The sequence below is a fragment of the Lynx canadensis genome, chromosome B1, assembly GCF_007474595.2.
Source record: "Lynx canadensis isolate LIC74 chromosome B1, mLynCan4.pri.v2, whole genome shotgun sequence".
In the NCBI taxonomy this organism is placed as follows: Eukaryota; Metazoa; Chordata; class Mammalia; order Carnivora; family Felidae; genus Lynx; species Lynx canadensis.
In genome coordinates this window covers 161,982,477-161,995,495 of record NC_044306.2, presented here as the reverse complement: position 1 = coordinate 161,995,495, position 13,019 = coordinate 161,982,477, and the positions used below count along the sequence as shown (strand labels likewise).

The 13,019-nt window shown below is 41.4% G+C and overlaps 1 pseudogene; it reads right to left on the bottom strand.

The window, feature by feature from the left end:
• Nucleotides 1–398: 398 nt before the first annotated feature.
• Nucleotides 399–499, bottom strand: LOC115513196 (annotated as a pseudogene).
• Nucleotides 500–13,019: the final 12,520 nt, after the last annotated feature.

The window sequence follows — 13,019 nt, the reverse complement described above, 5'->3', positions numbered from 1 at the left end:
GAGGTTTCTCACAGAAAGGAGAGTTCTCCGTAGGCTAGAGTAGTCACAGGCTATCGAGTAGAAGGGAGGTGTCCATAGAGAACATCTAACCCCAGATTTCTCAAACACTTTTTTAAATCTTTTTTTTTTTTTTTAACGTTTATTTATTTATTTTTGAGACAGAGAGAGACAGAGCATGAACGGGGGAGGGTCAGAGAGAGAGAGAGAGGGAGGCACAGAATCCAAAACAGGCTCCAGGCTCTGAGCTGTTAGCACAGAGCCCGATGCGGGGTTCGCACTCATGGACCGCGAGATCATGGCCTGAGCCGAAGTCGGATGCTTAACTGACTGAGCCACCCAGGCGCCCCTGTCAAACATTTTTAAAACATTGTGGTGAAAAAAAAATCACATAACATAAAGAAAGATGGAAATGTTTCATGAATTTGCATGGCATCCTGGTGGAGAGGCCATGCTAATGTTCTCATTTCAGCTTTAGTATATATGCTGCTGAAGCAAGCACTCTCAAACTTTTTAACTTCCAACCCACAACATGAGACATATTTTACATCATGACCCAGTAAATACATGCATAAATAACTGAAATGAAATTTTACTTCACAATACTTGCCATACTCTGTTTCTCTACTATGTTTTATATCTTTCTTTTAAAATAATTCTGGTTATGGCCTGTTAAGTAGACTTTATGACCTAGAGATACTGATCTAGAAACCTCAACAGATGGGGAAGTTGAGACCCAGAGATGCCTGGGGTACCTAGCACAGTGTCTTGCAAATAGTAATTCTAAGTGTCTTTGTTGTATTTCCTTATGTGACTCAGCACACCCACGCAGCACCTCAGTGGCAGAGCTGGGATGGAGCCCAGATTTCCTGATTCCCAATCCAGAGTTTTTCTGTCAAGGAAAGTTTGTCAAAGAGGGACTCTCCCATGGCAGAGTTTCTTCACAGGTGTGGGTAGAAGTAGGGGGAAACAAACGGTGAAGTTGTGAAAGACCCACGCTGCTCCGCTCCCCAGTGGCCCTTGCCCAAGATCACCGGGTGCTACGACGGAGCTGTCTAAGTCCAAAGCTGGTGCTCTTTCTCTGGTTGTCTATCCTGATTGCTCAGTGAAATCACCTAGGAGCTCTGGACTTATGTCCAGCCTACACTCAGATCAATTTCATCCAATTAGTTAAGGGTAGGGTATGTTCTAAAAGCTCCTCAGCTGATTTGAATGCAGAGTGACCACCTCAATGCAGGATAGAAGATATCCCTTAAAACTATTCCTGCTTCCCCTTCAAGCTCCAACCAAAATGCCTCCCTCCTTGCCCGACAGCATCCTGACTCAAATTCAGAGTCCAAAATAACTGCCTTCCCATTATTGTATTCATCCAGCACTCCTAGAGCTTTTTATCCTGTGTTTATCTCCCCTCCTAGACGATGCATTTACTGAGTGCAGGGCTTATGCCTTACTCATCTCTGTATCCAAGCGTGCAATAAATATTTACAGAATGCCCTTTGCTCAGATGGCTCTTCTTCCCCAAACCACCCAGACCTCCTAAATCTACTGTGATACAGCTATAACTCCTAATGAGGGTGATGAAATTTCTCCCCAGGATGAGTTCTACCAAGGACAAGAGGGACACTCTCTGTTGCAGCTGCAAAATCCTGACCAGGGAAGACAGAGTCACTAAAGGCAGTGAGACTGCAGCAACGCTTCTTGTGTGTCTGGGCTTTCTCTCCCAATATTTCCCCTCCAGTGTCTTTCAGATTTTGGACAAGGCAGTGGCCCAGTTTGCAGAACCCTGGACAGGAAGTGGGGAAGAAGGACTTCCTGTCCTTGTCATGACCGTGAGCGCGTTGTGCAGAACTCACTTTTCCCTTTTGTTAGCTGGGAATGACAGCATTCCTAACTCAGTTGTCACCCTCTTCTTCTTTCCCCCTTGGGGATTATATAAGAACTCATATATGAAAACAAGCTTCGTTTGGGTCCTTGAGCTTTTCTGAGGACAGCTTTGTATAAATATAAGATACCTTTTGTTATTGTTTATAGCCCAAGGGATTTGCGGAAAGAAGTTGAGAGCCAGCGATGCTCTTTTTTATAGGCAGAAAATAGCTGCTGGAAAAACAACCTGGTGTGTAAGAGCACAATGTTCTTATCGAGCAGACAGAATTATCTTTCCCAGGCAGCCATGAACGCGAAACACCTGGTGCACACGTTTCCTGCCCCTTCACATATTTTGAAAGAAAGGGACCTTTACCCTGACCTGTCAAGCAGTGATCTTCATGAACTTCTGTCCACAGACTCTGTGCCAGTTATCTTGGCTTGCTGCTATGGATTTCAATGGTAAACACAGCTGATTGTCACTTAAGGGGCATCTTCTTCTCCAGATAACATTCGGATCTTATCAGATCCACACAAATGCATTTCTTTTTCCTTAAAATGCAGCCACTGGATTGGTTAAGAGCCAGGGGCTTCCTACCACATCCACCCAGCACGGGATTGGGTGCTGCTGAGAAAAACAGGGACCTTGAAGACTTGATCCTGACCTGGCGATTGTTTACAATCTTTGGTGAAAGAAAACAAAACAAAGTCATGGAGAACATTTAGTGAACAGTACATATCTATTCATAATAGGATTCGCTTTCTACATTAAAAACTCAAAGGTGTTTAAAGAATGTAGAAATCCATGTGGGGAAGCTCTATGGAGGACAAGGACACAAAACACACTGAAGGTGCCCAATAATGTCAGTTAAAGTAAATGAAAGAAACTCGAGTTGGGCCTTGAAAGACAAAAAGCATTTGAAATGGCGGAAGAAGGAGCAGATAGCCATGGCTGGAAAAGCCACGTAGCACAGTAGTTTAAGTACTGACCGTGGAGTGAGGCGGGTTGACCCGGGTATGCCACACCCCAGCTGTGTTTCTTAGCAAGTTCAGTAACATCCCTAAGCTTTAATTTCCTCTTCCATGATAAGTGATTACTAAGAACACCTCCAGCATTGGTTTGGGGGAGAATTGAATGAGGTAAATATAGTCAAAGCTCTTAGCACATTGCTGAGCCTGTAGTGCTGCTCAAACAATACTTGTTGTTGCTGTTGTTGTTACCGTCAGGAAAAAATGCGAACAAAGGCAGGAATCACTTAGTCTGTAATAAAATAATCAATATACTTGGTCTCAAGTGTGATTCATATGAATTCAAGCAGACAGAACTTGCCCACTGGAAGGAAGAAAAATGTATATTACCTCCTCAAGCTCTAATTTCCTTCTTTCAGCACCTCCCCCATCCCCCACTGCCTCCATATCCCCACTGTGCCACAGAGAGCGCATCATCCCTCTTCTTTGCCCTCCCTCCCCACTGGTTTCCCCTGTCCCTTGCCCAGGGCTGGACAAGAGCCTGGTGAGTCATAAGGAAGGACTCTGCAATTTTAGCTTTTCTGGCAACAGACAGTGTAAGGGGTCTGGGGAAAGAGATTCTCTTGGATGTTTCTTGATCCTATCAGGTCATAAATAGATAGCCAACCTCCTCTAACATAAGGAGCACTCAGGAGGAAAATTATGAGTTCCTTCACAGATCAAACTTTGAAGAGTTTCAAAGTTCCAGGAGAACTGAAAGAATTCTTCATTTTTTCCCTGGCGGTGACACACCTTGGGCCACAGGCACCACAGCGAAACCATGATGTCACAGGCCATTAGACTGTTGTGCAGTTTGGGCACCACACACAAAAGCCTGATGTAGGCATCTGCTTGTCCAGCTGTGAGCTCCAACCTTCTTCCTGCTCAACTCACCCTATATATGACAATCATATTCCTTATGGCCATATCCCTAGGTTCATAAGGTTCTCTTGGCAAATTACCTACAGAATAAAACCCAAACTCCTTAGCCTGGCAGATAAAGGTCTTCACATCCATCCCTGTCTTCTCTGCCTCCTACTCACCTCCTGCCACAATAAACTTCTCCTCGGTTCTCCCAAACACCATGCTCTTTCAGGACATTTTCCTTCAATCTGAAGATCTTCCCTAACTTTCACTGGTAAACTCCTGCGCACTCTACCAGAACAACTCCGATATCACTTCCAAACTAAAAATGATCAGATGGTCTCCAGCCTTTGGACTCTACAGTCCTTTGTTCCAGGTTGTCTAGATCCCAAAAGTTTGACACACAATAGATGCTTACGAAATATTTCTTGGGGGCGCCTGGATGGCTGGGTTGGTTGGGCATCCGACTTTGGCTCAGGTCTGATCTCACCATTTGTGGGCTCGTGTGTTGGGCTCTGTGCTGACAGCTCAGAGCCTGGAGCCTGCTTCAGATTCTGTGTCTCCCTCTTTCTCTGACCCTCCCCTACTCACACTCTGTGTCTCTCTCTCTCAAAAATGAATTAACTCTTAAAAAAATTAAAAAAAAAAGAAATATTTCTTGAATGAATGAATGAGTTCTGACTTCAATAACAGCATTCATTGCAATATGTGGTGACTGTCCTACTTACTTGTTGGTTTCATCCAGCAGTGAACTTCTCAGAAGGGTGAGGTAAAAAGAAATTGTGTGTTTTATATCTGGTGTCTCTGACCCTAGCCCGGTGACTCATAAGGTAGGCTTCAAATCAAAGTTTGACAAATTAGTGAATTTCTAATATATCTTCTGGGGAAGTTATTTTTTTTTTTTCTCATTATGCCTCCTTTATTGCATGATTAGCCTGTCCTCAATTAGTGTTGGGTGGAGGGAAGGGACAGGAAAGAGATCAGAAATCTTTTGTTACCTTACCTATCCAGCATATAGCCGAGAATATGAAAAGCAGGAGCAGGGGGAGCCTGTCTCAGATTACAGTCCCTGGAATAAGGCTGAGACAGCGGTCTTGGGCAAATTCTCACCGCAAGACCTTGTAAGGGACTGGGGGAAGAAAGGGCGTGTGAGAAGCGAAGTGAGGACATGGGTTCAGCTGTATTCCACCCTTAACTCAATCCCATGGGAAATTCTGGGACAAGGGTGGCTTCATGGAACTGTCCTACCTGGAGGCAAAGGGGCTGGGCTTTAATATTGCTTCGTCAGTAGTTGTCTGCAAGCTACACCCAGAGGTCAGGGGACAACCTGCAGGCAGTTTTGGGTGGAGCGGCTCCCATGGGCCAAGAGCAAGTCTTCAGGGAAGGGTGCAGCTGTAAGCCATTGGTCACCAACACTCAGAGCAGCTGAGTGGCAAGAGAACTAGTCTGGTGAAAGAATCTGAACAGCACAGCAAAAGCCCTTACCACACCCCTAAAAATAAAGAGAGTAGACAGTGTTTACTCCTAGAAGGATTATCCAAGACTTTATTTAAAACCTATCTACTCCTACTTGGTCAACAAGTCTCTTTGGACTGGAGCCTCACTCTTTAACAGATTAGAAACAGCAACAGAGAAGAGAGTGCAGAAACTCTTAAAGGTAAATACACCAAGTGAGAAGCAAAAAACGAACAGGAACTCCAAAAAACATTGCAGTCTGGAACCTTGCAGTGTAAAGCCCTAGGAGGGTTGTAAATTAAAGTCCAAAAACATTGAGATTTACAATGATGCCCTAAGTCAACAAGAAAAGGTTAAATAAGCTATGTTTGGCATTCTATGTTGAAGAACACAGGGTGATGTGCAATGTAATTTTAGAAGATTTCATTTGAAATGTGGAAGCTTTAGGTATGTGAACAATTACATACACATTTTATTTTTGCAGAATCTCTCCTTCTCTGCCAGCCCTAGATAAGTGATGTGTCACTGGAATACACCGTGGACAACATCTGACCCCCAGGAGCCTGTTGAAACTTCTTAGACAGTAGCATAACCTCAGCCTTTTTATTTATTTATTTTTATTTATTTGTTTTTTCAATATATGAAATTTATTGTCACATTGGTTTCCATACAACACCCAGTGCTCATCCCAAAAGGTTGCATCCTCAATACCCATCACCCACCCTCCCCCCCACCCCCTTTTTTTTTTTCAATATATGAAATTTATCGCCAAATTGGTTTCCATACAACCTCAGCCTTTTTAAATGTTCTGACCATTCTGATTCCACCTAGCACAAGCGATTGAATAATCAGAGCTGACAGAGAGCTCCGATAACCATATATACAGTCTGATAGAAAGAGCTCTAGACGGGCATCGGACAGAGTTCAAGTTCCTCCACGGTCACTGACATTTATGTGACTCTGTGCAAATAATTTGTGTCCTCCGAGTCTCAATGTCTTCATCTGACAGGGAAAATTATGATATTATCATGTTATTATTAATATTTATTATATTACATATATACTGACAGTTAACCTATAAAACTGGTGAGACAGACACAGATGCCATTTCCCACATATTTATTCTGTCCCAGTTCACTGTTATCTGGCCTCCTCTGCTGTCCCCTCAGTAGCTGACCTGTATCCCCATTTCTTGCTCCTACTTCAGAATGACTGTCTTTGGAGAATGGGGTTTCTCAGGAAGGACATTGCACAATCAGAAAACGCCGATCTGCCAAGGCCGTAACATTTTTTTTCCTGGAGCCCTTTCAGGAATGTGTCACAGGAGGTGGGGGAGATGGGCCATGGAACAGAGAGTACTAGGCACCAGCAACCAGGTAATAAAATGTTCGAGCACTCCTTTTCAAAACCTGATGAAGACATCAATCTTCATTAAGTCAAGGAGTCTGGGGTCCGTGGCCGTGAGATCTACTGAGCTGCCTCCAAAAGCGGGAGAAACAATGACCAAAATGTTGGCCACAGAGGGAAAGGCAGTGAATTCTAGAACTGGATGATGTCTATTTTCAACAAGTGTTGAGTGTGCCAGTAGCTGTTATCCCTAAACACGAGCCTCAAGCTCCGTGGGGTGCCAGGGCCAGCTTGCACCAACTCAAGAGAGCCAATTACTCAGGGCTGTTCCCAACTCCACTCTCAGTGATGTCATGCTGGTAGCTTGCAACCAGCCATGGTGTCAGTATTTACCATGGGGGTCAGCACGTGCCACAAATAGGGCTTTATTTCCTTCCAGAGAGGCAGCAGGTACACACCACTGCTTAAGCTTGTATCCAAACGTCAACAAGATGCGTGGAATCCTGAAACAGCTTTCAGAAGAGCAGTGTTGTTCTTGAATTTCCATGTGAACTTCTGGGCAAAAAAAAAAAAAAACAGCTTATGTGTGTAAAAATCTCAGAAATTTTTGCTTTTCTAGTCCAAATTCACCTTCCTCATATAGCCTCTTTTTTCTTGGAGGCTGAACGTGGAGAGCTGCTGCTACTGAACCGAGAAAAACCTGAGTCGATGTTATATCCTTGGCATTGCTAACAGGATTGTTTTTCCCATGAGTGTTTCCCAAGTTCTACTCTCCGCTGGTAGAGAGGATGCCTAAGGAAAGCAATTTTTCTGCAAGGGGTATATCCTCAGAGCTTGAGGTATCTGTACAAAAGAGGCAGCAAGATGCCGCTCTCTACCTGGAGGAATTTTGCCAAACAGATTGCGTGTAGGTGAACGGAGCCAACCTTAGTAGGAGAGCATAATTCTTTTCTTTCTTTCTGTCCCAAACTGTAGGAGTAACAAAGAATAAAGGGGAATAAAACTGCAAACATATGCGATATTCACTTCCACAGGACTTTCTTTCACTAATGTCTTGATGGCTGTCACTAATGATTTTCACCACTCTTTCCCATAAGTTACCTAGAGGCTAGAAGGAAAAGGGATGGGGAAGAAAATTAGCATTTACCAACTTTGTCTGAGGTATGAGAATGTCTTATTGAATTACCACAGCAATCATACAAAGGAGGTGCTATTATTTCCATTTTTTTAGACAAGGAAAGGCAAGTATTACCTAAGGTTACCCAGCTAGTGGGTATTGGAACTGGAATATGAATACAGGTCTCGGTGGGGGGGGGGGGGGGCGCCTGGGTGGCTCAGTCGGTTAAGCATCCAACTTCCGCTCAAGTCATAATCTCACCTTTCGTGAGTTGGAGTCCCACGTCGGGCCCTGTGCTGACAGCTCAGAGCCTGGAGCCTGCTTCAGATTCTGTGTCTCCCTCTCTCTCTGTTCCTCCCCCGCTCATGCTCTGTGTCTTTCTCTCAAAAATAAATAAACATTAAAAAAAAAAGTTTAAAAATGCTTTATGAATACAGGTCTCTGACTTCAGATTTTTATGCTCAAAAAATCTTTTGATTTTGTGCTTTTTCTACTACTTTATTGACTTCTAGAAAAACAAAGTCCAACTGTGGCCCCAGTTCTGGACACGGGTACAGGCTGAGTCTGGTCCCTTGGGGCTAGCCTTCCAAAAGATATACATTGGATTATCTAATTGTCTAATTGGATTGGAATGTGTAGAGATACACATTGGATTTCTCTAGAGAAAAAGAAGAGTCTTCCTGGATGCAAGACTTGCAATTTCTTAGGGGCAGTTTTGAGACAAACACCACGTCTCTGTTGTCATGCTCATTTAAGATGTACAATAGGAGAAGAGCATGGAAATCAGAAGTGAATCTCAGAAAAGGCTTTTAAAGATTTTTTTTTAAGTACCCTTGTTTTAACAGCCTAATCCAACTACTGCCAACAGAGCCTTAAATTGCCACCTGTGTTGTTTAAAGAATGTCTTTTCTAGTAATCTCACACTGAAAGAAATGCATGATGGTTTTACCTGTACATATCACATTAGCAGTCACATTTTGGGACACTATGTCATATCCCAGGCTGAGGAATGTGACACATGCCCTTTGGTTTCCTAGGACGTACCTAACAAAATCTTGTTTTTTCAAGTTTCAGTGATAAAGATGTTACTGACACTCGCATTTTACTTTCGTAGTATTTACCAACTCACACCAACTCAATAAGGTTAGCAGAACTGTTTTATTGATTTTGGATGAAGTGGCAGAGAGATATTGCATTTCTGCACATAATCCCTTTACACACTCAAAAACAATCATTTATTTATGTTCCTTCCAAATCATTTTCCCTCCTGGGCAATAACTTCATTTAATAGACTTTTTAAATTTGTGATTATGTAACAGATATTCAAAGGTTAAATAATGAAAAAATTCTAATGTAAAATAATGTAAAAATAGGATGTCGGTTTAATTTTTAAAGTGCACACTTGGGGCGCCTGGGTGGCGCAGTCGGTTAAGCGTCCGACTTCAGCCAGGTCACGATCTCGCGGTACGTGAGTTCGAGCCCCGCGTCGGGCTCTGGGCTGATGGCTCGGAGCCTGGAGCCTGTTTCCGATTCTGTGTCTCCCTCTCTCTCTGCCCCTCCCCCGTTCATGCTCTGTTTCTCTCTGTCCCAAAAATAAATAAAAAAAAATAATAATAAAAAAATAAAAAAAAATAAAGTGCACACTTTACAAATCTAGTATTGGTACCCGAATATTTTTAGTAAACATAAACATCTTCTGTACAATTTTATGCAAAATATTTTATCAATTTTTTATTGTGAAAGCCTAAAGTCTAGCAGGAGAGAAAGGGAGAAAGAATGAGAGAGAGAATATGTATGTGAGTTAAGTCTTCAACATACTTAGTTAGAACTACCTTCATGATCTCCAAGTGGAAATGTACATAGCTGGGTATGTGGGTCTGGAACTCAGGAGACAGGTTCAAACTACAGGTACAGATTTGGAATTCAATAGAATATATATGGTAATTTGAGGCATAAGAATGTATCGCCCAGTAAAGGTATGTAGAGTGAGAAAAGGGTGGGGTCTAAAACTGAACCCAGGAATCTACAAGCCAGTACTGTTCAGAGGCCTAGAGCCACTCAATACCTCCATCATCTCTGGGTCCACTCTGTTTTTTTCTACCTCCTAGGTAAATTCTGGGCCATAACTTCATTGACATTTCAGATCGTGTTGGAGTCTTCCTGACACCAATGAAAAGGCTTCATTTTAGCAGAATTGGCATTTTTTAAAATGGCATGAGGGAGCTTATACTTCAGGTTAGGATGGAGAAGCAGTCAACAGAAGCAGATCCAAAGATGGCCAAATTATGAGAATTGTCAGACCAAGACTTTAATGTTTATTTATTTTTGAGAGAGAGGGAGATAAAGAATCCAAAGCAGGCTCCAGGCTCTGAGCTGTCAGCACAGAGCCTGATGTGGGGCCACGAACCACAAGACCGTAACCTGAGCTAAAATTGGACGCTTAACCAACTGAGCTACCCAGGAGCCTCTCAGACCAAGACTTTAAAACGACTATTATAAATATGTTAAATAATTTATAGAAAATATGGATATAATATATAAAGAAATTAAATAATTCAAACAGTAAAAAAAATTACAAAAATAGAACTGAAAATATATATCTAAGATATTTGGGAGCCTACAAGTAGCAAGTGGACACTGGAGAAGAAAAGATCAGTGAATGGGAAGAAAAATCAATAGAAATTATTCAAACAAGAGGAAAGAGAAGAAAAAAGGAAAGTAGATAGGTTATTGATAAGCATGGAATAATATCAAAATTCTAACATATATGTAATTGGAGTCCCTGAAGGTGAGAAGAAAGAGAATTGGGCAGACAAAATACTTGAAGAAATAATAACTGAAACTTTCCAAATTTGATGAAAACATCAAACCATGGATCTGTGAAGTTCAACAAGTCTCACGCAAGATGAATACTCTTGCATGACACATGATACCCTTCCTGGACACATGATAATCAAATTGTTGAAACATAAAGAGAAAGATAACATCTTAAAAATAAGCGGAAATGTAAAGACATACATACCAGGAACAGTAATATGAACAGTGGCTGATTTTTCATTAGCAATTATGCAAGACAGAAAATGTATCAGAAGATAATGGAACAGCATTTTTAAAGGGAATAAAACTATTACCATAGAAGTCTATACTCAGCTAAAAGATTCTTCAAAGATGAAGGTAACCTCAATACATTTTCAGATGAAAGAAGACTGAGATAATTTGCTGCAAGCACACATATATTACAATAAATGCTAAAAGAAAATTCAAACTAAAGATACTAGATACGAACTTGGATATATGGGAAAGAAGAAAAAAGAGGAAAGTAGGTAACATATTTCCAGTTTCTATTCCAGCAAGGGGCTTAGAGGTTGTCACTCTGTCCTACCAAGTTAAAAGCTGAACAAACTGAAAAATTAACAACTCTTTTCAGATCTGTCAGAGAATTGAGGTCACAGGCAAAACACTGCCCCCTTCAAGTGGAGAAACAGGTGAATACAGAGAATCATAACTTATTGGGCCAGCTACTCACAAAGCAGAAGCCTCCTGGGGAACCGGTGGCAAGGTAAAAACATCTGAACTGTGTAATTGGTGAATTGCTGGAGGCTGAGTGTGGACAACTCTGAGAGTTAAAAACTCCAGGAGTCCCAGGCGCTCAAGGCTAGATCAGCATTCAAAAATCAATTACTGTAATTCAACACCTCAACAGACTAAAAAAGAAAAATCCCAAGATCATATCAACAGATGCAGAAAAACATTTGACAAAATCCAACCTCTATTCACGAGAAAGGAATGTTTTAAATGTTTGATAAAATAAGAATAAAGGAGAACTTTCTCAACTTGACAAAAGCTATCTACAAAAACGTTATAGCTAACATCATACTTAATGGTAGGAAACTCAAAGCTTTCCCATTAAGATCAGGTACAAGGCAAGGATGGCCTTTTCCACCACTCCCTTTCAACATCTTACTGGAAGTCCTACTAATGCAATAAGGCAAGAAAAAGAAATAAAAGCTACACAGATTGACAAGGAGACATAAAACTTCCTTTGTTCTCAGATGACATGTTTTTCTATGTATAAAATCCGAAAGAATTAACAAAAACACTCCTGTAACTAATAAGCAATCATTGAAGGTTTGCAGATTATAAGGTTAAAAACAAAAGTCAATTGCTTTCCTATAAACCAACAATGAGTAAATGAAACTTGAAATTGAAAACACATTTTTTCACCTTGTAAACGGGATCTAATTGGCTTTTAATACAAAGTCAGAGAGGCATAGAAAGAAAATATCATACAAGCCAGTTAATGAAAAAAAAATTCCCAACAAATAAATTTCAGTCAAATTCCCTGTCTTCAGCCTGGATTAGAAAACAGGAACCAGCCAATGTTTGTTCCTTTGAAAAAATCTTATTTAAAAAAAAAGAAGAGGAAAAAAAAAAACACAGTCCGTGAAATATGGCAGGTGGTTGTTAGAGGCCACTGGAAGCTTGCTTTAACCAACTTGATGAAATGGGATACATGTGGCCATTGGCATATGGCCACCCTTTGTTTCTTGCTAGTAATGCTCTTTGTCCAAAGGGAGGATGCTGCCCTGGGCACCATTTGATGCTGCTTATGCATTCTGAGGTCTCACGGTCAAGCAGGCTTACAGTCTTCCATTTCATATCTTCACTGACTCTCCCCCATATGCAGTTTCTTATCACTGGAAGCAGAGAGAGTGATGGGCTCATGGGGATTGGGGGAGAGCCACTCCATTGATGCAGCTAGTGTGGTCAGGAAGCTTATATAAAATCCTCCTGCTTGTGGTATCCCACACATACACAAACCTGTCAGCTAAGCCAGCTGCTACCTTGCTTCCATCAGGTGACCAAGAACATCTCAGAAGATTCTCTTCGAAGTTGTGCATACTACCTTAAAATATATTATTTACATTATCGCCTCCAAAAATGAAATACCTATAAATGTAACAAAATATGTACAAGATCTATGTTGAGGAAAACTGCAAAACTGATTAACACAATCAAAGAACTACAAATGGAGAGATATTCCATATTAATATATAGGAAGACTTAATATTGTCAAGATGTTAGTTATTCCCACCTTGAACTATACATTCAATGCAATCCCAATTAAAATCTCAGCAAGTTATTTTACAGATATCAACAAACGGAATCTAAAGTTTACATGGAGAGGCAGAAGAAACAGAATAGCCAACGCAATATTAAAGGAGAAGAACAAAGTTGGAGGACCAAAACTACTCAACTTCCAGACCTACTATAGAGACACTGGTGGCTCAGTCAGTTAAGTGTCCGACTCTTGGTTTCAGCTCAGGTCATGATCTCATGATTTGTGAGATGGAGTCCCACATCAGGC